Below are 25042 nucleotides of genomic sequence, written 5' to 3' on the forward strand. Positions count from 1 at the left end.
GTAGGTTATGCTAAAAATAAAAGAAAATTGGATTATTAACTCTTCAGGAACTTCTAAAATGAGTAGTTCTTTTTTTATTATTTCTTTCTCCTTTCTTGGTGTCAGAAAAGGAGTCACCTGTCACAAGTGGCTCAGATCTCTCTAACACGGAAAAAACAAAATTACTGCATCTCTGTCGTATCTTACAAGTGGTGTCGTCTGGTATGAAAGGCCAATGACTGATCTAACAGAATATGTAAAGAAGACTGCTTTAGATTGGAAGAAGGTAGGGAGCTTATCTCTCCCTAAAGCTCAGCTATCTCAATATCCTGAGCTAAAGCATTCAACAGAGGAAGAAAATTGGATACTAGAAGTTGTCATTTTCTTCTAGTTCAGAAATAATCTTCTTCTGGTTTTCCTAATTCCCAAAGGAAGGGAAAAAACAGAAAATTTTCACTGGGCAGATGGATTCATAAAAGTTTATGAGTATTCAGTCTAGTGCTATGCTGATATTTTCGCACAGTTTCTTTCCAAACTTTTATGGGGGAGGAGAAAGAGGGAGAGGGAAATTGCAGAATAATGGAAGGGAGAGAGAGAATCCAACCAACAAGTTTCAAGATAGTAGTGTTTTTGCTGTGGTGGTGAGTGACACTTCCACAACTTCACTCTTTCTGGGGGATTTAGAATGTTTTTACACCCTCCTCCCCACTATGCAAGTCAATGGAGAGTTCTCTCTCTTCAAGGCAGTAGTGTTCCCTAAGACAGAAGCCTATGAGAATCCCACCTTCTATGGAGGTAGTCTGTCTTGTATCTACAACAATATACATATCATAGGGTTGCCATATGTCCAGGAAATCCCAGACATGTCCTCTTTTGGGAGGACTACATCCCCATCCAGGGGGATTTTTGTATTTTATAGGAAATGCCTGGGTTGTGGGGTTATTTGGTTGGTTGGTGGGTTATTTGTTTGTATGTTTAAACTGTGCCTCGGAAGTGGAAGCTGTCGCTTTGGCTGGAGGTAAGAGTGTGCAAAGCCCATGCGCTACCAGCATTGCTGCTAGGCCCGTGTGTGTATTTACCAGCTCAGGCTGGCAGTGGCCGCTAAAGAAACTGCCACCACTGCTGCTTCCCCTTTCTGCTCCATTCTGCCCACCTGGAGTCCCAAGTCAAGTCTGTGAGTAGCGGCGGGGCTGTGAGCGCTAGAGGAGGCAGCAGCAGGGCTCCTAACAAGAGACCTGAGCGGTGGTGGCATTCGGGAGCTGTACTGGGACTGGAGCTGTCGGAGCCCACCGAGTGCCCAGAGCTGCCCCTCTGTGTCTCATGAGCTGCCACTGCCTTTTCCCTGTTGTGCAATTGGCGTGGTGACTGGGGAATCAGCGTGATTGGCGGTTGCTGACAGTGGGGGTCGAGCAGGTGATCACTCACCCCCCAAATGTCAACAATTTATGGCGATCTCCCAAAAAACCCAAAGCTCAACAATTTTTGTTGAGCTGCCGATCGTTCAGTTTTTCACTTCATGAAACATGGCAACCCTAGCATATCATGTCCCTTTGTGTCAGACATGTGGCTGGCAGGGTGTGTGGCCATGGTGTGTGTCTGCCCAACACATTGGTGGTTAGAAGCAGGCTTAGCCAGTGTAGCTTCATGACCACTTATTCTCAAATCAGAATTGCCCTTCATGATTAGAACTGCCCTCCCTTCCGTGCATGGTGGAAATCTAGGAATGTACTTCAGGAGAGGTGTAGGCCACTTTTCACATGTGCTTAATACTCTGTTGGCAAGGACTGTGGCCAGTGTGCCCACCACCAGTAGAAGGGTGGGTGGTTGCCAATCGTGATCCAAAGGAGTTGAAAATCCCTAATCTGGGACTGAAGTGAGTCAAATGTAAAGACAAGGAGAATTCCTAGAAAACCATTACCTCAGTTGCCACTGATATTGTGTCTCTTGAGTTCATGGGACCTGCACCACATTTTGGCTAAAGCACTGGCAAAGTGATACAAACAAATAAGGAAACATAATCAAAAATGTGTGATTTACCACATGTGTAAGTAGATCTATGTAAGGTTGTCAACACAAAGCAGATCCCTGTTTTAGTACCCTGGGTACTAAACCTGGACATCTTCCAATGGTTTTCTGGCCACAGTTGACCAGCTGATACATTGAAGTCCAGCAACTCACCTGCATGACTGAGTCACAGCTGAATTTCTCCATTTACACAAAAAATTCAAAAATGTACCTCTTCCTCTGATCCATGCTTTCCCAGATAAGAAGTTGTTACAGGAATGGCTGATATTATTCCAAAACCACACAAACTATGGCAGGTTATGTACTGTGAGCCACCAGGTACCTGGGAAAGCTGCAAAAACAATTTAAGCTTTGAAAGAATGCTAATGTTTGGGAAATGTAGGGATGAAAAAATAATATAAGCTATTTTCATGATATAATAAACTTCTTAAGATCTGATCACCGAAATGGGGAGTATAATTTACAACAAAAACTCTCATGATTAATCCGGAGAGTATTGTCGAAAGGTTGACAATGAACATGTAGTGGGGGAATCAAAGTCATTATGAGCAACTTGTTAATGTATGTCTGGAGTTCAAATGAGTGGGAAGATGCAGACTTTGCAATATTCCTAAACAGCTTTACAAAGGTAATTTTACGTCTTCTTGGTGCAATACAGGCTTGTAAAAAATAGTCAGCAGAACAAACAAACAAAAAAAATGTATAAAATACATGGGTTGTGACTGAAAAGCCTTAAACCCACCCCTGCTGACAGAGCAACAGTCCTTTGGACCACTGAGTCCCATAAAAGTGAGGATGGAGGTTTGAATGAGACAATCATAAAGCCCTCAGATTATGAAGAAAATTAATGGACAAGATTATGACTATTTTCCAATAAAGCTTTCATTTTATAAATAAACCATCTACTGTACTCAACAGTTTCTTCATAGTAAACAAACCATTTGACCATTTGATCCTTCTGCAGTACTTTACAAGTTGCATCTCGACCTCTCCTCCCATTGCCAAGTTATGTAGCCTTCAATAGGAAGTGTGCATACCTGTTTATTTAGTTATTGAAGTGGTTATAATCACACTTCTTCCTTATGGGCTTGAGATCCCTGGCTGGCATTTCTTCCTATTACAAGTGTTATGACAATGTTTGTATTAGCTGTGTCTTCCCAGCTGTTATCTTGTGAAAAGGCAGGTCCCTTTCCTTCCATTCCTTGTGCCAAAACACTCACTTGTACATAGGCCAGTCACCAGATTTACTTGGCATGGTAAAATCTTGGAAACCATGTATGGGAGGGAACTAACCCTTCTTATGATTCACATAATCAGAATAAATTATACAAAATATATGTACAGAGGTACCTCAGGCTACAGACGCCTCAGGTTAAAGACATTTCAGGTTACAGATTCCACTAACCCAGAAATAGTACCTTGGGTTAAGAACTTTTCTTCAGGATGAGAACAGAAATGGTGCAGCAGTGGTGTGGTGGCAGTGGGAGGCCCCATTAGCTAAAGTGGTACCTCAGGTTAAGAACAGCTTCAGGTTAAGAACGGATCTCTGGAACAAATTAAGTTCTTAACCTGAAGTACCACTGTACATGTACATTAAGGTTACCAGACATCCCCGTTTCCCAGGGACAGTCCCCAGATTCACAAATCAATCCCCTGACAAAATCCATCTATTTAATAGGAAGTTGAAAAGTGTCCCCGGATTCATTGAAAAAAATCTGGTAACCTTAATGCATATTAGTTATATTATATGCAGAGCTTAGCTCTCCTCCCTGCAACCAGTAAACTCCTGCTACTTAGGTTCAGAAATTTAATGAGCAGCAGGCAGTACGGTGGGAAGAAGTCATTTCCCTGACACCAGAATTGTGGTAGAACTAGCCAGATGGATCAGATTTGTGGAGATTCAGTGTCTGAGCCAAGGTGCCCACACTTAGGGCCAAAAAATCCAGTCTGAGCATTAATGCCCCAATTGGGCATTAGTGATTTCACATTCTGCCCACTCTGAATAATTGGAGCACTGGATTCAGAAAGCAGAAGTCAGAGGTAGGACCTGCCAGTAAGGTCCCATTTTCCCCTCCACCTGTATGCTGTGTCCTTTTCATCACCTAGGTAAAGGGACCCCTGTCCATTAGGTCCAGTCATGGCCGACTCTGGGGTTGCGGCGCTCATCTCGCTTTATTGGCGTACAGCTTCCAGGTCATGTGGCCAGCATGACTAAGTTGCTTCTGGCGAACCAGAGCAGCACATGGAAACGCTGTTTACCTTCCTGCTGGAGCGGTACCTATTTATCTACTTGCACTTTGACATGCTTTCGAACTGCCAGGTTGGCAGGAGCAGGGACCGAGCAACGGGAGCTCACCCCATCACGGGGATTTGAACCGCCGACCTTCTGATCGGCAAGTCCTAGGCTCTGTGGTTTAACCCACAGCACCACCCTCATCCCTTTTCATCACCTAAACAGGGTTAATTCTGAGCGAGTATCCACACTGTGCTGGAACTACCCTGAGCCTTTCCAGAATGTGGGTTTTGTAACCCTTCATGTTTTGTGACCTTTGCATTGCAAATCGGGAAGCTCATGGAATCCTGGAGTGAGATGCCTATCTGTGTAAAAGCTGCTGATGAAAAGGAAGTCAAGGACAGATTGAAAATTCATTTAATAAAGGGATGATAGAAGGCTATGGAATTAGAAAGGGAGGCTTAGATTGAGTGAACTGAACTGGAGGAGGAGGAGGAAAGAAAGAAAAATGTTATAGCGTTTATACTTCAAAAAGATGAATGCTGCCGGTTAGAAAGTCAAGTGGGTTAAATACTTAGAGCAAATGTCTTGTCCTTGCTAGCTATTTTGTGAAGAAAATATATGAACCTCACACTTCTGGCTAAAGTGAAATTATTTTAAGCTAAAGCCCGGGTTCTGTGGCAAATAAATGGCTATCTCTATCCCCCTGTTGGAATCATCTACGGTGAAATTCTTGATCGCCATTCATGCACTTCAACCGGGGAAGAAGATGGGTTTACAGTGGTGCCTCAGGAAGTAGGGAAAGAAGGAAGGGAATGTGAGCTATTGTCCAATATGTACAGCCTGGTTTATAGCAAGAATTCTCCACACACATCTGTACAAATGTAGAGGGAACAAGACCAATTTGCATGTAGGTACCAGACCCTCCAAGTTTTCCTGTTTTCCAGAAATGTCCCTGACTTAGAGAAGCCATCCCAGTTTCTAATTTGACCCCAGAATGTCCCACTTTTCCTTAGGATGTCCCTATTTTCATTGGAGAAATGTTGGAGGGTATGGAGTTATCTGACCCCTGAGCTGTCTGAAGGCAATCCTGTATAGGGAAGTTTTTTTATAAATATGTTTAATGTTTTATTATGTTTTTATGTATGGTGGAAGAGTGGCTATGGCAACCCAGTAAGATATGTAAGGTATAAATAGTAAAAAAATCATAATTGAATGGGATGTCCCTATTTTCATCTGAGAAATGTTGGAGGGTATGAAGAACTGACACAGCACTTCTGATATTAAAAAAAGTATCATTTAACATCTAGCCTTCCAACAATCCTATTAACAGACCTTTAACAGACAGTTCAACTGTGGAAAGTTTCATCTTCCTGTCTTCTTTGGAATATAAAGAACTCAAATTTCACCAACCTCCTCTCTCTCTCTCTCTGGCCTTGATCCAAACAACCATTAAATGAAGGGAGTTTGGCCCATGTTTCCTGAAGACCAAATCCCAATGGGGAAAATAGGGCATTCAAAAACACTTTTAAAAACATGTTTTTCAGTTATATACATTTCAATAGTTTTACAGTCATTTTAACATTTCAAAACTCAACTTCCTTCCTCCTCTTTCTGTGGTTTCTTAAATTTATTTTTATACTTTCCAGCAAATTCTAAATTAGCTTAATTTATTCTTTTATTCAGCTACTTTAATTATATTCACTAAGGTCATTACAGGTTATTATTATGTGTATATTAGGTTATTACAATAATCCTGCCAATGTCCTTATCTGTTTACAATTTGTAAACATTCAATAAACCATTTCCATTTTTTTATAAAAAAGTTTGTTATCCTGATTTCTTGTTTTTCCCATAGGTTTCACCATTTCTGCATAGTCCATAGGTTTTTTAATCCATTCTTTTTTTGTCAGGACTTCTTCTTTCCATTTTTGGGTAAGTAACATTCTTGCCTCTGTGGTCACCTACATTAGGTTGGTAGATATAAAATTGCAGTCCTAAAATCTTAGTTATTGATAATAGGTTGTCATAATTCCCAAGTGTCTGTAATCTCTCCCTTCCCCCATTTTATCATTTTATTCTAGATAGCGTGCATGCAGGCAAATGCAGTTATGAGGAAACCTCTTAAAAGGATAGGTTTCTGTCCAACTCTCAAAGCTTAACGTCAGATGTAAGGGCTTATTTCCTGCTCAAGGTTTTAAAAATAATCTCGCCTAGTGGGGATGTTTTTGGTAGATTTGCTCATTATCCATATAACTGTCTAATCTTTTTCGTGAATCCCTGTTAATCTCATGGCCTCAATTATTCCTTGTGACAATGAGTGCAAAGGCTAATTAGGCATTGTGTAAAGAAGTGATTCTGTTTATAAGGCTTAAATTTGCTACCTCTTGTTCAGAGAGGCTACAAATACGCAGCTCCAGTAAAACCTTTCCTTAACAAAATTCCCCCAGTAATTCTTCCATAATTGCTGAGAAATCACTTGAGGTTATTGGATATTGGGGGTAGTTGCAATTTGAAGTCTTGCAGAGACAAATGGGTTCCCCCTTCCTTACTCCCCCTCCCGGGCTTTCATATACTATGCATAATAATTGCATTGACCTTTATAGCTGCAGTGAGTGACATACTGCAAACTCATATGTAACAGAGTTGGTTGCCAAAATTATTCAGATTCCATCAGCACCCCCTCAGCACTGCGGAAGAGGCAGATTTAAAGGCAAAGTGACATGAATTTTAACTGGCCACCATCAATTGTAGCAGCAGTTTGTGGTTTAGTGATGGAAACAACTATAGAGTTGTTTCAACCTTACTTTTTTAAAAAATGACAACATCTTTGGATGGGGAAAAAAGCCAAGCTTAAATTTCATTGCCATTGAAATTGGTACAATTGCGTGTCGAGGTCCCCAGGGCCACCCCAATAACTCACACATAAATTTTTGTTTAAGGTTTTTGGCATAATTTTGGCCACAACTTTATTAAAATACAAAAATGTGAGTTGCTTAGGTATTGGTTGCAACTATCTGCCCCCCCATTGGGGACAGACTAACATTCTGCACGCCTGCGAAAGTCAGAAAAGGGGAATACACTTGGGGGTAGCGATGGAGCAGGGAACCTGCCCTCAGCCCTCCCCAAATGCAACCAGGGCCTCTTGCATGGCCCGAGCCCCTTGACAGGGTGGACAAAAGCAATAGTGAGCCCCTGTATTCCTTTAATGGAATCCCTTGCAGCAGCAGCATTAGAGGGGCAGGCACAACCAATCCATGCCCCTCAACCAACCAAACCATAAACCAATGCCTAAACGCAACCTTATAAGTTGTGATGATTTGCTACGCAGTAGGCAAAAACCAAATGGCCCCAGCCAATCAGCCAGATGGACAAAATTCCTACTGGGCCCCTGCCCCAAGAGCAGATGACCCCATGAGAGGCATAGCAAGGTCGAAGCGAACAACCCTAAATATAGGGAGGGTGGGATGGGCAATCCGATGCACGGGCGAAAAGAGGAAGCTCTACGCCTCGTGCAGGGAGTTTTAGCATTTCCGGCTGTCAATCAAAAATGGCAACATTAACTTCTTCCCAACAACAAGGGAAGCCCAATCGCATCAGTGGCCAACAATCAATTAGCCCGTCCCACAACTTTGGAGTGTCCTGTCGGCCCCCACCCCAACACGTGCTCTCCATGAAGGAGAACACGCTTTGGTAGATAGGCTTTCCAGGTGTCTTCATTTAGCATGGACATTTCTCTAAAATGGTCTGTCTTGCACTAGTTCTCCCTACTCATTTTTTTTCCAGAAGGACTTGTGACTTGTTTGCAGAACAGAGTAAACTAGGGATGTACAGGCTTGGTCAAATTAATTGAAACAAACAATGTAGTTTATTGTACAAAACTCACATGTACGTATATTAGTAATGGATATGACCTCCGCTATTTTTAAGCAGCATTTGAACACGGTTTGGCATGGATTCTACTAGTTTTGAACAGTCACTGTTGATTTTCGGATCCCTGTACCACACTTGAATCAGTGCCTGTATGAGCTTCTCCATAGTCGTACAGTCTACATCATGGAGGCGACTTTTGCATACAGCCCACAAATTTTCAATGGGATTTACGTCCAGGGAATTCCCTGGCCTGTACCTGTATTTGCTGCTCTGTCATGAATTTCTTCACCACTTTCAATGTGTGACAGGGGGCTAGGTCCTGCTGCAATATCCCAGTACCGTCAGGATACCTCTTTTCCAGCTTTGGAATAACTCTCTTTCGTAGAACCTCAATATATTGTGGCGAGCGTATCATTCCTTCTATTGGCTGCAGGCTTCCGACACCATAATGATCTACTGACTTTTCGTGTTTGTTTTGAGTACAGGATTACATGTAAGATAGAAAACATGCTTTGTTTCAATTAATTTGCACAAGGGTATAAACTAGAGACATGTGTCTTGAGTAAGGGCAATAACATGTCTTGTTTTTACATGGAGAACACGATGCACATTTGCGCATGATGCATGTGATTCAGGACTCCAATATCCTAAGGATCATTTCTCTCCATATGAACTTACCTGGATTTTGTGATCACCATCTGAGGTCCTTCTTGATGTGCCTCCTCCTCAGGAGGTCTGGAGGGTGGCGACATGAGAACAGGCCAATTCAGTGATGGCTTATGGAATACTCACCTGATGCCATCATTAAATACATAAGACAAAAACATTTCTTTTTTGCTAGGCCTTTGGGTAGGATGTTTTAACCCTGTCTTAAAAAACAATGGAGTTGTCTTTTAATTTTTTTCTTTGTTTTTCCTTTATGCCAGTTTTAATGTCTGTTAATATATTGTAAGTCATTTTGAGTGGTTAAAACAGTAACCAATAAATTTATTAAATAATAATAGCAAGGTGATATGCAACAGTATTTTTGTAAACATGTCCAGGTAAGTGTCCTGTTTGCACTGAAGAAAGTAGAGATATCATAGAAAATAAAGGGATAAGTTTTGTATGCTGCTGAACAAAAGACAAGGTTTAAAGCTGGATGGAATTTACTTTACATCCAATTGAAGTTCCTTTGACATGTTTGTCAGGGAGGACCCTTAAAAGGAGATGAATAAAGATACTAGCATGTCGAGAGTGTCTAAACTATAGTCATGAAAGACAGAGAAGCAATTGTACAAGTTGTATATGTTATATTTCATATAGTGATGACTTTTTGGACTTTTGAAGTTAAGGCATGTCATTACACAAGTTGACGGAAATCATTGACAATGTGGTATACCTAGCTGGCAAACCTCTCGTTCCACAATGAATACTTAAAGCTGATGAATATAATCCAGCTCATCTGGGGAAGTGGACATCAGTAGACACACCAAGCTTGCCTGGTGAATCAGAAACCCAGGCTGTTTCAAAGTGAACATTTTGTATATGTTGCAACACATATAACACATGCATACTAAATAATGTGCACCCTAAGGAAGAAGTGAACCTATTTCCAGACCAGACATTTTTTTAAAAAAAAATGTTTTACAATTCCAATCTGTTTCCTTTCCACATCAATCTGAATTTCAAAATGAATATTTTGATATGCATTTTCTTTTAAAATATGTTTTTTGAGATGCACATATGAATATGTATTGAAATGCATGTTCTGATATGCTTAATTTGCACAGAACTGCACCACAATGTTCAGAGAGGTTGCTCAGTAGGTTGAGATTCACACTTTTAGATAACAGCATGTCACAATCTAGGTGTACTATTGACACATAGTGAATTAATGGTGCACTGTCACTTAAGTCACAAGAAAGAGATGTGAAAGTGGTACCCTATTGATTTTCCTTTACTTCACTGTAGCTTTTGTTTCCATTGACCAGGATGATATCATCCTGAAATGACTCTGGAAGTTGTAAGCTGAAGGCAGTATACTGCATTGGCTCTGCTCCTACCTACATAGCCACTACCATAAAGCAGCACTGAGGTTATTTGAGTTCAAAATAAAACCCTGGCAGAAATTTGACCACTGCATTTGGGGCCAGTTAAAATTTCTGAGCCATCCTCATAGGCAGTCCCATGAAACCACATTGCAATAGTCCAGTCTGTAGATTATCAGAGCATGGAGGGCAGTGGCCAAATTGTTTAACAGCAGCCAACAATTTTGATGGTTTCCTTTAAAAAAGCTTCCTAACTAAAACATGTTTAATGTTTATTATGTTTTTATATATGCTGAAATCCACCCACAGTGGTTGGGGCAACCCAGTAAGATGTGTAGGATATAAATGGTGAAATTATCGTTATGGAGATCCCTATTTTCATTGGAGAAATGTTGCAGGGTATGAATATGTTTGCCTCATTAATACATTACAGTTTAAATGTACATGTAAAATATTCATGGTCTATAACTAAAACAACAGCATTACAATAGTCTCATATAGCAAGTCCTTGCATGGCAAAAGTGGAACATAAAGCTGGGCTCAGTTCTCTCCAATACATGAAAAAGGATGCAATAAAAAGCAGTCATTTATCATATATTCTTAATTTATGTAATCATCTCACCACATTAATTCCCTTCCCTTTCCTATGGTGATTATTAAGGTCTCAGGTTAGTTAGAACTCTTAATGGCTGAGATTCTCAGAACAGAAAGAAATATGCAACTCTTGATCATTTATATACTGCTATTAAAGTTTGTGAGTTGAAAAAAAGAGAGTTACCGGGTAATTTATGGTGGACTGACAAAGAATGGAAGAGGCAATAAGCAAAGTGAATGATTCATTTGCGAGTTTACAATAAAGCATCTACTTTGCAGCTGTTGTGCTGTGCTGTTGGGAGCTGATAGTGACTTAATGCATTATCGATACTGAATGCTGAGATATAGGGATCAGTCATCTGAAACAGAGCAGATCTGTTGTGATCAATGGGAATGCAATTGATCATTGTAAACAGGGGGGATACATTATGCTTAGTGCTGGGGCATTCTAGATGAGAGTTACTCTGGCACTCAACCATAGCTCATCATTAGAAGACAGATTAGCTTAATACAAAATATATTAACCATTCCACAGAGAGGCCTTATTCAACTCCCCTGGTACTTTAGGAGGCTAAAGTGAAATAAGAGTATGAATGAGCAAGAGAGAGAGACCTGGATTATATTTGCTATATGAGTTATAGAAGAATATGTATAACCTTGAAATGTCTTCCATGGAAGATATATATGTGTATTACTGTAGCGCATGACATTTATTGCTGTGCCTATTTTTCAGTTAATGATTTCTTTCTCTGGGCACTGCATTTTTTACAAAATTAAAACGTGTGCAATGATTGACTCCCTAACAGAGAGTCACTCGCCATCAAATAGCTTAATGGTCACTTGGGCCCAATAATACATTAAACCACACATCCACACGTTTTCCTTGTCAATGCGCTAGCCTATTCTATAAATAACATTATGCAGTTCACTCTTGTATACTTAAGCAGTCTATCCAAACCAAAAAACAGCTTAAGACGAATGAGGTTTCGTAAAGAGATGATTGCCTGCACTGGGAATTTATAGCAGTGCACTGTCTGGCTGTGTTAAACACCGCATCGCTCAGTCCCTCAAACAAAAACTCTTTGAGCTTCTGAAATTAATCAGCCTGAAAGCCAAATGAATCCTCCAGTTCAGATCCCTCCCATGTCGAAGATCCTCAATTTGGTTCAAGTCAGATTTTCATTTAATGGTTTGAACAAATGAAAGAAAGAGGTGCTCCTGACAATAGGTATCGGTCATTGCTTTGACAAATTCAATTCCTGAAATGAATGAAGGGCTTTGACTCTGAAGCTTTAAAAACCTGCTTGTTGTTTTGACGTTGTATAGCCACCTGAAAGCTGAACAATAGGAACTCAGGGATGGATATGGCTTACTAAAAAGATGGGATTTTTGACAATGGCAATATGTCCGGTGTTGCACTATAGCTAGAGTGATATTTTTGGTGCATTCGGTAAAGGCTTGAACTGAAATGGTTTTCATTCACAATTGTTAGCCAAGGAGCAGAATTAAAGATGCATATCAAGTAAATGAAAAATGAATTACGGAGGTATGATTTCTCTCCTTTCATACTCATTTGTCATTTTACACATTGTTTACAATCCTTCCCCTGAAAAGTCCAGCTCTTATATTGCTAGTTTAAATCATGGAATGGATTGTCAACCATACTTGCTTTATTTTATTTTATTTTATTTTATTTTATTTTATTTTTTCAAAAGCAAAAGACAAGGTTTATTAACTTTTTAGCACTAGAGTCTTCCAAGCAGAAAGGTACAGATTTTATAGAAACATTAACTCTCCCCGTCATTTAAGTATCAAAATACAGAGTTAAAACCATACTTGCTTTAAACCACCCAATGGTTGGCATATAGGGTTGCTATTAGTCTCCTGGCTTTGGTGGAAGACAACAATTGGGATTTGTCCATTTGGCAGGTTGGATTCTGTGTGGGTAGATTATTGGCCTATGACTTTGACAGCACAAAGCTTTACATAATCTGTTCAGACTTGCAGGAAACATTTCCCTTTTCTCTTTCCACATTCCTATCAACTGTTATTTCTTGTATTTCAGTCTAATGATTATTTCATATGTACACACAACATTGAATTTAGCAATAGACAAACAAGAGTCACCACAGATCTGCACTTGATAAAAAAATCAATAGAGAATTTGATTCAGAAGGGAGCTCAATGTGTGCTTTGGAGCACTCATAGAACTGTGTCAAAGCTTTTATAAAATGCATTCTACAAAGTACTGCTGCTATTCAACATCCACTCATAATGTTCTTCTTCAATCTAGATTTCAGACATTATCTAGGACATAATGGTTTGTGATCACACACCAGGCACCACCAAAAATGAAATTAGTATTTGATTGTTACAGCTATTTATATCTATACGTTTATATATCACCTTTCTTCCATCATGGAACCCAAGGTAGTATACATTTATTCTTATCCTTATCCTTATTCATATTATTTATACCCCACCCATCTGGCTGGGTTTCCCCAGCCACTCTGGGCGGCTTCCAACCAAATATTAAAAACAATACAGTGTCAGACATTAAAAACTTCCCTAAACAGTTGTCTTTTAAAAATAAAAAAATTAAATAGTTGTTTATTGCCTTGACATCTGCTGGGAGGGCATTCCACAGGGCAGGCGCCACTATGGAGAAGGCCCTCTGCCTGGTTCCCTGTAACCTCACTTCTCGCAGCAAGGGAACCACCAGAAAACCCTTGGCGCTGTACCTCAGTGTCTGAGCTGGATAATGTGGGTGGAGACACTTCTTCAGGTATACAGGTATACAGGACCAAGGATCGCCCATCCATGCACTGATCAGATCCATGTTTGCTTCAGCAACATGATGGCCTCATGTGCCCCCATACTATGGGGAACATGTCAAGCTGGGTTTCTAAATCCAGATTTGGGCACAAGAAGAATTTGATGATGCATGTCATATATAACTGTTCTGTATGTGATTTACTCTAGTGCAAAAGAGAGTGATCCCATGTTTGACATCAGCATTCCACAGCCACCTTAAAAAGAAGAGAGAACAATTATGCATAGCCTTATATATATGACAGAATCGGTGGTGAACATGGTTGCACCTCTTTAAAGAAGCCGCCCACATGCCACAGTTTGTGATGCCCACACATCTGACATCTGACAGAGCCAAACTACTCAATGAGAAAAGGCCTGTATGTGTCCCATTCCTAAATTGACTGCCAGAAATTATTGGCTACTCTATGATATTGTGCTGTCTGTGCTCATCAATCGACTTTGTTCAGCTTTCCCATCATATAGGGCACAGCTGGCAATTGCACTGAAGGCAGGGAGGAAAGAGGGCTGAGGGAGCATTGATGAGTACCCTGAGGCATGAGGTGATGAACAGAGACTTCGTCTCATGACTTCCCAGCTCAAGGGGACCTAGGGTAAGAAATCCTCATTGAGCCCTGACAGCTTCATTGACCAGCTAGGTAGCTGATGATGCTGGAATTGCTTCCTCAGCGTACTGTTAAGGGTTGTGATAAGCGAAAAACAAAATCCAGTTTTATCCGGTGCTTAGAGCCAGGCTGCAGTTGCCCACAGAAGGCAAACCATCTTCTAGTTCCCACCTTGCTGGCAAGTATGCTTGCATGCAATTAGGGGAGGTTGGCCTTAACCAGATAAGAATAATGTAGACTAGATATATCATGTATGAGGAATGCATTCCATATTTCAACCCATTTATTGTTCTTTTACAGGTTGTCATGTGTGAATTGAAGCAGCATTCTGATCCAATAGATCAAGCTCCTTTTGAATTCCCAGCCTTATCAGCTGCAGTGTTTGCAGTCCATCTGAGCGTGGGTCATCTGAAAATCCGATCAGCATATTTTCCTTTCAGTTAGCCAAGTCAGTGATAAATTAAAGACTGTTAAATCAGAGTGGACCATGAATGACCCTTCTAGAGCATCGCACAGCGTTTCCAAACTGACATGGATCCATTAATAACAACCACAACATGCAGCTTTTCAGTTAATTGTGCACTCACCTTAGAGAGTAGCTTTTACTTTTAGATGAAATTAAGGAAAATGAGAATTGCAATGTGTAAATTAATAAATTAATAAATAAAGGTCTCCTTTGCTATTGGGCCCCTGATTCTCACTGTGATAATGGTGCACAAGGAATCAACCAATTCCTGGCCAGTGGCTATTAGTTTTGGAAGGCAAGCACAGAGTGCAGGCACTCCCAAACTCGGCCCTCCAGATGTTTTGGGACTACAACTCCCATCATCCCTGACCACTGGTCCTGTTAGCTAGGGATGGTGGGAGTTGTAGTTCCAAAACATCTGGAGGGCCAAGTTTGGGAATGCCTGATGTAGTGAGTTTGGCTTCTAATAGCTTCCAGGGTGCAAAGAGTAAATATTGCTGGGACCATGACAGGGGGTAAGAAGTGTTAACCCACATCCCTGTACACCAAAGTCCTGACAAAAACTCCACGCCCTCCAATCTCACATTTTTTCATGAGGTCCCCTGACCATCTGAAGAGGCTTGGGAGTGCTGGTGTCTGAAGGAGTGGAATGGGAGGAAACTTTCATTTCCTGAATTTCTTTAAGTTCACTTACATTGGGATCTAAATGGTAGGATTAGATCCAATGGCTCTTCCATCAATTGAAGTAGCTTCTTCTGATGAGGGTTTTCCTCCAACAACTCAAAGAATGGGAGAAATCTTGTCCACTACTAGGTTTTTGGTAGTTTCAAACTATATGTAAAAGCAAGGCACCATCAACTGATAACCTTTCTTCTCATGTTTTAGGAAGGCTGACACCCTTTGGAGATACATCTGTAATCCCCCCCCCCTAAAAAAAGAAACCCTTGTGCAGTTCTTCTAAAACACATCTAGCTAATCCCATACTATATCCTGTAGAGATGGAGAAGCGCTTCCTGCGCTATATGGGAAAGAGAAACTGTGCAGGGCCAGAGCCAGTTTATAAAGTTGGCAGCACAACTCTATGTTAATGTCCCAATGCAAACAATGTGGCAGCAGAGAGGAGGGCTGTTGTCATGAACACACCAGCTCCCAGTGTAATCTCACAGCCGGCTGCAGAATGCAGTCAGGAACAGGGAGGCTGGGCTTTCATGTCGGCACAGGAGAGCCTGCAGCTCCCAGCGTCAACTCCCCCTGACCTTGGACGGAGGAATGGATAGCAGGCTGGAACATAGCCAAATCTCCCTGGAAGCCCAAATAGGTGTGGAAAGCCACAGAGACAGCTTTTCAGAACAGGAAGGGGCTGCAGCTGACCAAATAAGTCCAAAGTATAGTTGTATAGGAAGGCTGCTAGACAGGAAGCAAAATAAGAAACGTAAAGGTCAAAGGTTCCACCTCTTTTGTGGATACAGGAAGAACTCCTCAGAAGGGTCAACTGAGTGATGGCGGTTGGAAGCTTGCTAGACCCCTCTGGAGATAATTGCTTGGTTGTTGTTTTTTGCAATAAATCCTCCTTTTTAATTATGTGTGATTCAATGTTAGCTGGGGTAGCCACACCCCACTGGAGTGCCCAGATGCCATAATGGAATATCCAAATGCAGAGGAGAGGGATTATTTTAGAGCTCCTGAGCCAGAGCTCTTTCAATACTTTTCTATTATTCTACATTCCAGCGAATGAAATTTCACTGAGCCAGTGGTGCTCAAGCATAAGCTTCAACAAGCTACCAAAGTGGTGGCCTTGAACAAGGATGGATTGCTGAAGGGCCCTTTAAAAAACCAAGGCCTTATATAATGTGGGCACTTGTAGTTAGATTATATAATGTGCTGTGCATTATGTAACTGTTCAGGCATCCTATGAATAGGTTGAGGTTGACTTTGTTTCAGCCCTGTCATAGGAGTATTTCAAGTAAAGAGAAAGTTGTGGAGTTCTTTAAAACTCATAGCATGTTTTAAATGTCTGTGGAAGTCCTAGATGGTATATGAATTGCAGAATGGACAGTAGCCTTAGCAAGGGTGGGGAAAGCTATTTCGGGTTAAAATTGCCTTGCTGAGTGCCCAGAGGAAGAAAGAGGGAAGAAAAGATTGCTAACATTTCTTAAAAGTATGCAGTTCTTTTATGACTTTCCTCAGCCCCAACCCCGCTGGAGACTTGTGTGCTCACTGATGTTTTCTGACTGCTTCAGAACAAATAGTATAGTAAATTATAAAGCATGTGGTAGCAATGATTGAAAAGTGCTGTCTGTATTCTTCATGTGCACTGGGCAGAGCGCTTTCATTTCATACATCATTTATAACTTGCTTCAGTGATTCCACAAAGTCAGTACAAATCTTCTAAATGCGCACACGTATCAGAGGTGTGTGTGTGTGCACGCGCGCATGTGGTGCATTGTTTTGAATGGCAAATGTTAGGTCTTCTAACCTACTTGTAATGCTGTGGCTTGCACAAGTTCAGAGGAGTTAGTAAAAAAAGAAGCATAAAGCCTTGCCTCTCTCTGTGTGTGTTATCCCCCTTAAAAATTAGTTTCATCCCTCAAAGGTTTGCTGATATGTGCTTGGAAAGTTTGAGAGAGGAGTGGAAAATTCCATGTTCTCCAGAATGAATTAAGTTGAAGTAGAAGTTATGTTGTTATGTGAAACATCCATGTTTCCTTGTGATCATGTAAATGGACAACTGTAATCCATCATCAACATAATGTTTCAAAAACAGGGTTTCTAGGAGTGCAGCGATCTTAGTAGGTATGCCATATTTTGAAGAGCAAAAAAGCAGACACATTTGCTGACTTCTACTTTTAACTTTGGATTGCTATGACGACTCTATCCATGAAAAAGAGAACATATGGCAACCCTACAAACCAAGTAGCAAGGAAAGCCAAACTATATAAATTTAGGGTCTAATACTTAGCAAATAAAACAAATAAAACAAAAGCAAAACACCACTATCTGTTTAACAGATCTCCTTACCTAGACTGAGGGATGGTCCTCAACTTTACAATTTACCTGGTTAAGAATTTAGGATGGGGAGAAATTCAGTTCAGTTCACTCCATAGCTGTCAACTTTTCCCTTTTTTAAAAGGAAATTCCCTTATTCCGAATAGGATTCCTCGCAAGAAAAGGGAAAAGTTACAGCTATGGTTCACTCTGAAAAGCAAACCTACCTAAGCATTTTTGAAAACAACAAAACACAGCTATCCTGTGAAATTTGCACTTTTCTGAATTTTGCAATACAGTTCTCTGGTCAACTAATGTATACAACAATGTAAATACAGAGATAAAGTGTTTGTTAAAAAAATGTATATATTGAAATAGCATAAAATGCATTATATTACAGAAAATGGCACTGCAAAAACTAGGCAAAATTATATGTAACGTGTATATCCTAATATATGTGCACTAAAATGCTGGTGAATTTCCACAATTTCATTCTGCTTGGATCATGTAACAGAATGAGGCAGTAGAGCTTTGTAGAGATAGAGCACTTTACCACTCAGGCTGTAACTTGTAGAGTGCACCATTTAGCACAACAGGGAGCAAAATCTCTTCCCTGATGTGCTATTTTTATACATGGGAAATGCAACAGTCCACAATACAATTTTAGATTTATACTCTCAGTTGTTAGTCATGAAGTGATGAGACTGAATGCATCAGAGTTTAGCTGTGGGTGCCAGTCTCAGACATGATTTGGAGGCAAATGCCACACTGCTCTTTGGCCTTTGAAGAAGCTAGGGACTTTGGGCTGCAGAAATATACATATCAGGTCTCCACTGGAAAGGTCAGTCTATTCTGTAAGTGCATTTATGACAATTAGATGTTGCAGGGGGTTGTCTTCCACTTTGTGAAAATACTGATCCTCCATATATTGCTAGACCAAAACTCCCATCATTCCTGACCATTTGCCATATTGGCTGGGGCTGATGGAGTTGGAGTCCAGCAACATCTGAAGGGCTACAAGTTGGCCACTCTTGCCATATAATGCAGTGGTTACTTCTAAGAGTATTGGAGCAGACTATGACTGCAAGTATGAATTCCTACCCATCTCCAACTCAGAAGAGAATGGGTGAGGGTTCCTTGGAGTTCCACAGATATTTGGAGACACTTCAATGAAGCAAGTCTTCTCACTGCTCTGGAGCTCCGACCAACATCAGAAGTAAGGCCTTGATCATAGGAGCCAACTCCTAGGAGCTGAGATCCCTTCGCCCCTCCAAAAAAAATTTGAAGGTGCCGCCCCCCTCCAAAGTTGATGGGCATGGCTATTCAAATGGCATGTGTGCATTGCATCTTGTGACTGATTATGTAGGATGGGGTTTACCTTGGCCCCTCAAACTTTTATTCAAGTTGGCATCCCTGGCCTTGGTCATCCCCTGAGTTGGAGGAGGAGCAGAATAAGCAGCTATTTTACATTTGGATGGCTTTGAAGGATGACTAAAAATTGTGGATCATTCTGAGGCATATGCACTGAAGTGAGGAAACTACAGTGCCACAGAGAAACCATAGTACAAAACTGTAATATGGATTACACACGGTGGAAAAAATCTACAAATGGTACTCAAAATAGCACCTTTTTAAATTTCTGGTGCTGCTGATTCTCATTCCTCTGGTTTTGTGCTCAGGCAATAAACATGGTGCACAGGAATCTCTCATGAGGATATATTCTTAGCCTGCACAGCGATAAGATGGTTGCAGGATAAGCACTCATTGAAGTGAAGCTGCCATTTGTTCTTTTGATAAGGCAAATATCTTTGAAACACATTGGAGGACAGAATGAATTCTTAGATTGGTGGATTGAGAATTCCCGATGTAATCAGATGTTCTTACAGTCCCCGCATGTGCACTATAATAACCATGTGCTTTCAGGCAAAAAGAGTTGCTGCAGATATCAGCTAGGAAGAATGGAAGTGTGAGTATGGCCACACTTGGACCAAAACCAGGCCAGTTGCTGATGCAGAACACAGAGGCTTTGTTGTCAGAGTAGCTAGTTGGAGAATCAGGGTTGGGCATAACATTCACCATAGCTGGCAGATGGTGAAGAGACCTTCCATTTCCTGTCTGCTCCCATGGGATGTTCTAAGATGGAGACATGCATTCTACCCCACTCTCCTCCTACTAGTCAGAGCTGCTGAATGTTTTCTAGCCCACAAATCCATGCCTACCTAGCATGCCTTCAGATGTTGCATTTTTAAAATCACTGGAAACAGATGCAGTACTGACAAAGATGTACTTAGGCTGAGTTATTGCTTTGAAGGTTTTGTTGTAGGGGTTGTTGCTTTTATTGATATTAATTTATTGTATCTTTATTTTGTATCTGTCTTATGATTTATGTGGAAATTGCTCAATTTGGTTGTACTTTTTTGATGGTCTATGACTACTTTTCTTATGTTTTGAATTATATATTTTTCATGTTGTAAGCTGCCTTGAGCATGGCTTTAACTATGGAAAGGTGGCATATGGAAATAATAATAAATAAATAAATAAATAAATAAATAGGCATTGCTAAACTATATTGTACAAGGAAGGAAGGAAGGAAGGAAGGAAGGAAAGATTCTGCAAGGGGGGGAAATTGTTACTTTGCTTCATGCAACAGCCTAAGATCAGATAAAAGATAAAAATGTTTTATTTTCAAAATCAGAAAAGTAGTTGCATGGCCCGTATGGTTGTATGGGAAATGCACAGACTCTTATAGAATGAATTCTGTATGAAAGTGTAGTCTTGTTATTGTATTAGCTAAAAGCAGTAGCAAACAGTGGTGTGGGTGGGGCACCGTTACTCTCTCAGCTGCCACCATGTACTGCACCATGCTAGTCCTTTATTCAATCCCACACATCTCCTGGATTTACCGCCCCGCCCCCTCATTATGGTGGGTGAAGGAAGGTGCAAAGCCAGGCCTAAGGCCTACTTTTACAAGATGTTCATTCCTGCCTGTTCATTGGCCCACAAACATACATGGTCTGAATGTTTCCAACACTCTCCCTGAATATGTGTTCTGAAATCAGGAGGTATGGCAGAAGGAGGGACTTGGCTATTGTTTGTCACTCCACCCCATATATAGAATCTGTGTTTTATCCCATTCTTAATATTGCATTTTTTGATATATATACACAATTAGCAGCTAAAATGTTTGTAGACGTGACTGCCTAGGAGTTTGGCCAATGGCAAAAAGAAGCTTGCATGCGGTATGTGGAAACCAATTATTAGCCTACCTGCTCATCTCTCATCTCATACCCCTCAACTGTCCCTGGAAAACTGGTACATCCCCTTTTTTTGTATGAGAGCATGACAACTATTTTGGGTGCCATGATCTTGTGTCATAATCTCACCCCCTGAAAAGGTACTTGGGGGGGGGGGCTGTGATCTTGTGCTCTGCCCCCAAATGCACATATTTGGGTGCCATACTCTCATGTGAGGGCACAGCCCTGAAAAAGCACTTTTTTGAGGGGACGATCTTATGTGGGTCCCATGATTCATATAGGAGTGTGGTCCCAGTGGACAGCACCCTGGTTTTTCTCCTCAATGTGTTGGAGGGTATGTCATCTGCCTTTCTATCTGCTAAGTGTATATCTTTAATTCACTGAGTTGAGTCAGGTCTGGTACTTTAGGTCTTCGCAGTCAGGTATCTTATTTACCATCATAAGAAAGTGTGCTCTTTTTTATTTAGAAAGGTGGAATATACTGCATATATGATTCCTCTGATAATGGGCACTGAGCTTCTCAGTGTAATAACATGCCAGGTATAGCTCAATCCATTTTGAATTTTCATATCCTTCCCGTATGCTCTATATTTCATTGTGTTGCTTCTTTTCATTGGAAAAGGAATGGAGGCTGACAGTCAATAGCAAAGTTCAGTCTCATTGTATCAGACATAATGAAGAAAATAAAGCAAACCAGCAAAAGAGAATTTGGCACCAGATATTCCTCTGGAGTCCCTCTTGTGCAGGCTTCAGAGTTGCCTTCTGGATTTCTCAAGGAACCTGATGTAGAAAGATGTTACTATCGGCTTTCTTCCATCCGTGCTTTGCCTCACTAGGGTACCATCCATCAAAAAACAGATTGCATGCACATCATTGTGTTACCAGGGCAGACTGCTGATCTATGAAGATGCTCTTACCATATTACTGAATTTCGGGGGGGGGGGGGGAGGTGTCCACAATTGCTTCCTATCCTTTCTCTCCCTGCTGAAATAAAGAAGAAGAAACTTCAGAGAACAATACTAGCTGGAATCCCTTCGGTAGTAAATGAGACATCCACCAGATAATTTGAAGATTTGCCTTCAAGGCCATGAATTAAATTACTGAACTGATTGTATGCATTAATATTTTTCTTTATTATTTTGTCTTTTAAATTTCCAATGGGTAAGTTCTCTATAAAGAAAACATACCAAACTCATGTTTTCATTCAATTTAATAATATCATTGCATTTTACCTTTTTATAAACTACAACTTCTGCCTGCTTTTCCTTGGGGTATCTTTCCCTTCTCTTTACCGTTTTCCCATTTTTATTTCATTTTAAAAGAAATGATTTAATTGTTATTAATGTAGTTATTATATTATATTTCATAAATTTTATAGAGAGTGCTTCAAGCACGAACCACTGTATAAATTGGAGTATGCATTACTCTGTATCATTACAATCATTCTGAGCCAATGCTAGTACTTTAGATAATGAGGAGATTTCTTTCTTTCTTACTCAGCTCATCAGTTAAATGTTAATTCAGAAAACTCTTGGAATGATGGTAGGGTGTGTGGTTTTTGTATTTTTGCTTTTAACTGGGATTGTTTTATTATTTATTTAACATTATCCCTCCTAGTTAGAACCTCAGGGAACTTTTATCAAATAAATGCAATTAATGATATTTAAAGAGTTTCAGGGCTGTGCCCAATTAATTAGATCAAACATGATACAGCAATAATGCAACAGAACAAACTCTTTAATTCTTAAAACATTTCTAAGACTAAAATGCATGGGAGAGGAATATGACACACACAAAAAGCGACAGGTACTCCACCCTCTTTTTACCGATACTTTTGCCACTCTCATCAGAAGTCCCACCCTTTGATATAAATGCCATATCAGTTTATATAAACCTGATATAAATTTGGTAGTACTTTTAATATATTATTGTGAGTTATGGAGAGTCAGCCTGCATGATGCCTGAGTCCCGTGCAATTATTGGGATCCTGGATCCAGCAAGGGTTGAAATGTAATGGAGGATTCCATTGCTGAAGTATCCAAGTCAGCTTTTTGCTGAGATAATAATAATAATAATAATAATAATAATAATAATAATAATAGAAGAAGGAAGGAAGGAAGGAAGGAAGAACTGTGCCAGATGACCCATACAAGGAGAACTTCCTTAAAATGCTTAAAGTCCATGCAATTTCAGAATTAAAATAGAATCTTTTATCTCATGACTCGTGAGATTGTAGGCATGGGATAAGGTCCTGGTCGGTATGTTGGAGATAGAAGGGATGCTATATAAGTAGTGAGTCTCAAAAAAAGAAGAAGATTGGGTTCTGATTTCAGTCTTAGCATACATGAAGATTTCACATAAATACTTTGCAGTACCATATGATGAATTTTGAAATGTTACTATACATTTCAAACAAATGTTAGCAGAAAAAGCTATTCTTATCTTAAGCAATCTTATCTCAAGGGAAGATTATGCTTTCATAACAAAAAAGAAACAGTCTTCCTCCATCAAATGCAATAAAAGCAAATGAGGGTGGAAAAGATATGCCATTAATTAATTACATTTTTTTTGTAACTTGAGGCCATCTCATAAAACATCTTCCCTCCCCTATTGTAGACTCTACCCTACACACTTCATTGGCAGAGACAACAAGCCAACTAAAATCGTTAGCACAATCATAAGCCCATGTAGAAGCATAAAATCCTCCCAAATTGCTCAGAAACAATTGCCTCACTATCTATTTCCAGTTTACTGGGTTGCAAAATTTTCACTTATGAGACTAATGCATGCTTGCCTACGGAATAAACACATGAGATGCAAGATTGGCTTCATAGCTGGAAGCAACTTTCCTTAAAGATTGTCCATTAATTATGCATAAAGCACCTATGTCTCAACCAACTTCTTCTAGATGTTCATCTTATTTGCCATTTCACTGGCTTCTCGAGTGTTGACATCTTTTTCAACTGTTTCTCCTTGGATGCATTTAGTGATGCTTCATGCCCTGTGCATTCCTCTTACAGGAGTGCTCACGCAGATCACTCTTGTGAATCAAATCATTAGATGGGTAAGATTTGTGCTCAGGAGTCTCAGAGGTATCCTGAAATATTTTAACAGGGTTTGTTTTGTTTTTTGTTTTTTTTAATGTTTTGTACAGTGGTACCTCGGATTACATACGCTTCGGGTTACATACGCTTCAGGTTGCATACGCTTCAGGTTACAGACTCCGCTAACCCAGAAATAGTGCTTCAGGTTAAGAACTTTGCTTCAGGATGAGAACAGAAATCATGCTCCAGCGGCATGGCAGCAGCAGGAGGCCCCATTAGCTAAAGTGGTGCTTCAGGTTAAGAACAGTTTCAGGTTAAGAATAGGCCTCCGGAACGAATTAAGTACTTAACCTGAGGTACCACTATACAAACTGATGTTGAAAGATGGAGAACTGAACTTAAGACCAGAAAATGAAAGAAAAGAAAACCTGATTCAATGTTAACCCACTCTGAGAGCACGTGACGAAAGAAGAAGAAGAACAGTTTGGATTTGATATCCCGCCTTTCACTCCCCTTCAGGAGTCTCAAAGCGGCTAACAATCTCCTTTCCCTTCCTCCCCCACAACAAACACTCTGTGAGGTGAGTGGGGCTGAGAGACTTCAAAGAAGTGTGACTGGCCCAAGGTCACCCAGCAGCTGCATGTGGAGGAGCGGAGATGTGAACCCGGTTACCCAGATTACAAGACTACCGCTCTTAACCACTACACCACACTGGCTCTCAAAGGTGGAACTTCAAGTCCCTCAATAAATAAACAAGATAATATTAAAATTACAAGACTATTTTTTTAAAAAAATCTTCTACTTTTGTGCTGCACTTGCTCATTTATTAGGAAAAGATGCCATGTTCCACATTAATCTCGCAGAGTCCTTAGAGCAATTTAGAAGTTTTCTCCATGGCAACAACATCTCTAAGATGATGAGGCCAATCCTGTAGAGAAGCTGCCTTGGGGCATTTCCATTTTAAGATGATCACATGCATAGTACTGATTAGCAGATGGGAACATGCTCCTTGTGTCGTCTGACTTTGTCGGAATTTGGGAAATGGCCCAGGAACCTCACTACTGAGGTTTGAGGGGAAATTCGTCATAATAAACTAAAGAGGTTTAGACAGCAACTACCAGG

Source organism: Podarcis muralis, chromosome 3 (assembly GCF_964188315.1).
Source record: "Podarcis muralis chromosome 3, rPodMur119.hap1.1, whole genome shotgun sequence".
NCBI classification, from domain to species: Eukaryota; Metazoa; Chordata; class Lepidosauria; order Squamata; family Lacertidae; genus Podarcis; species Podarcis muralis.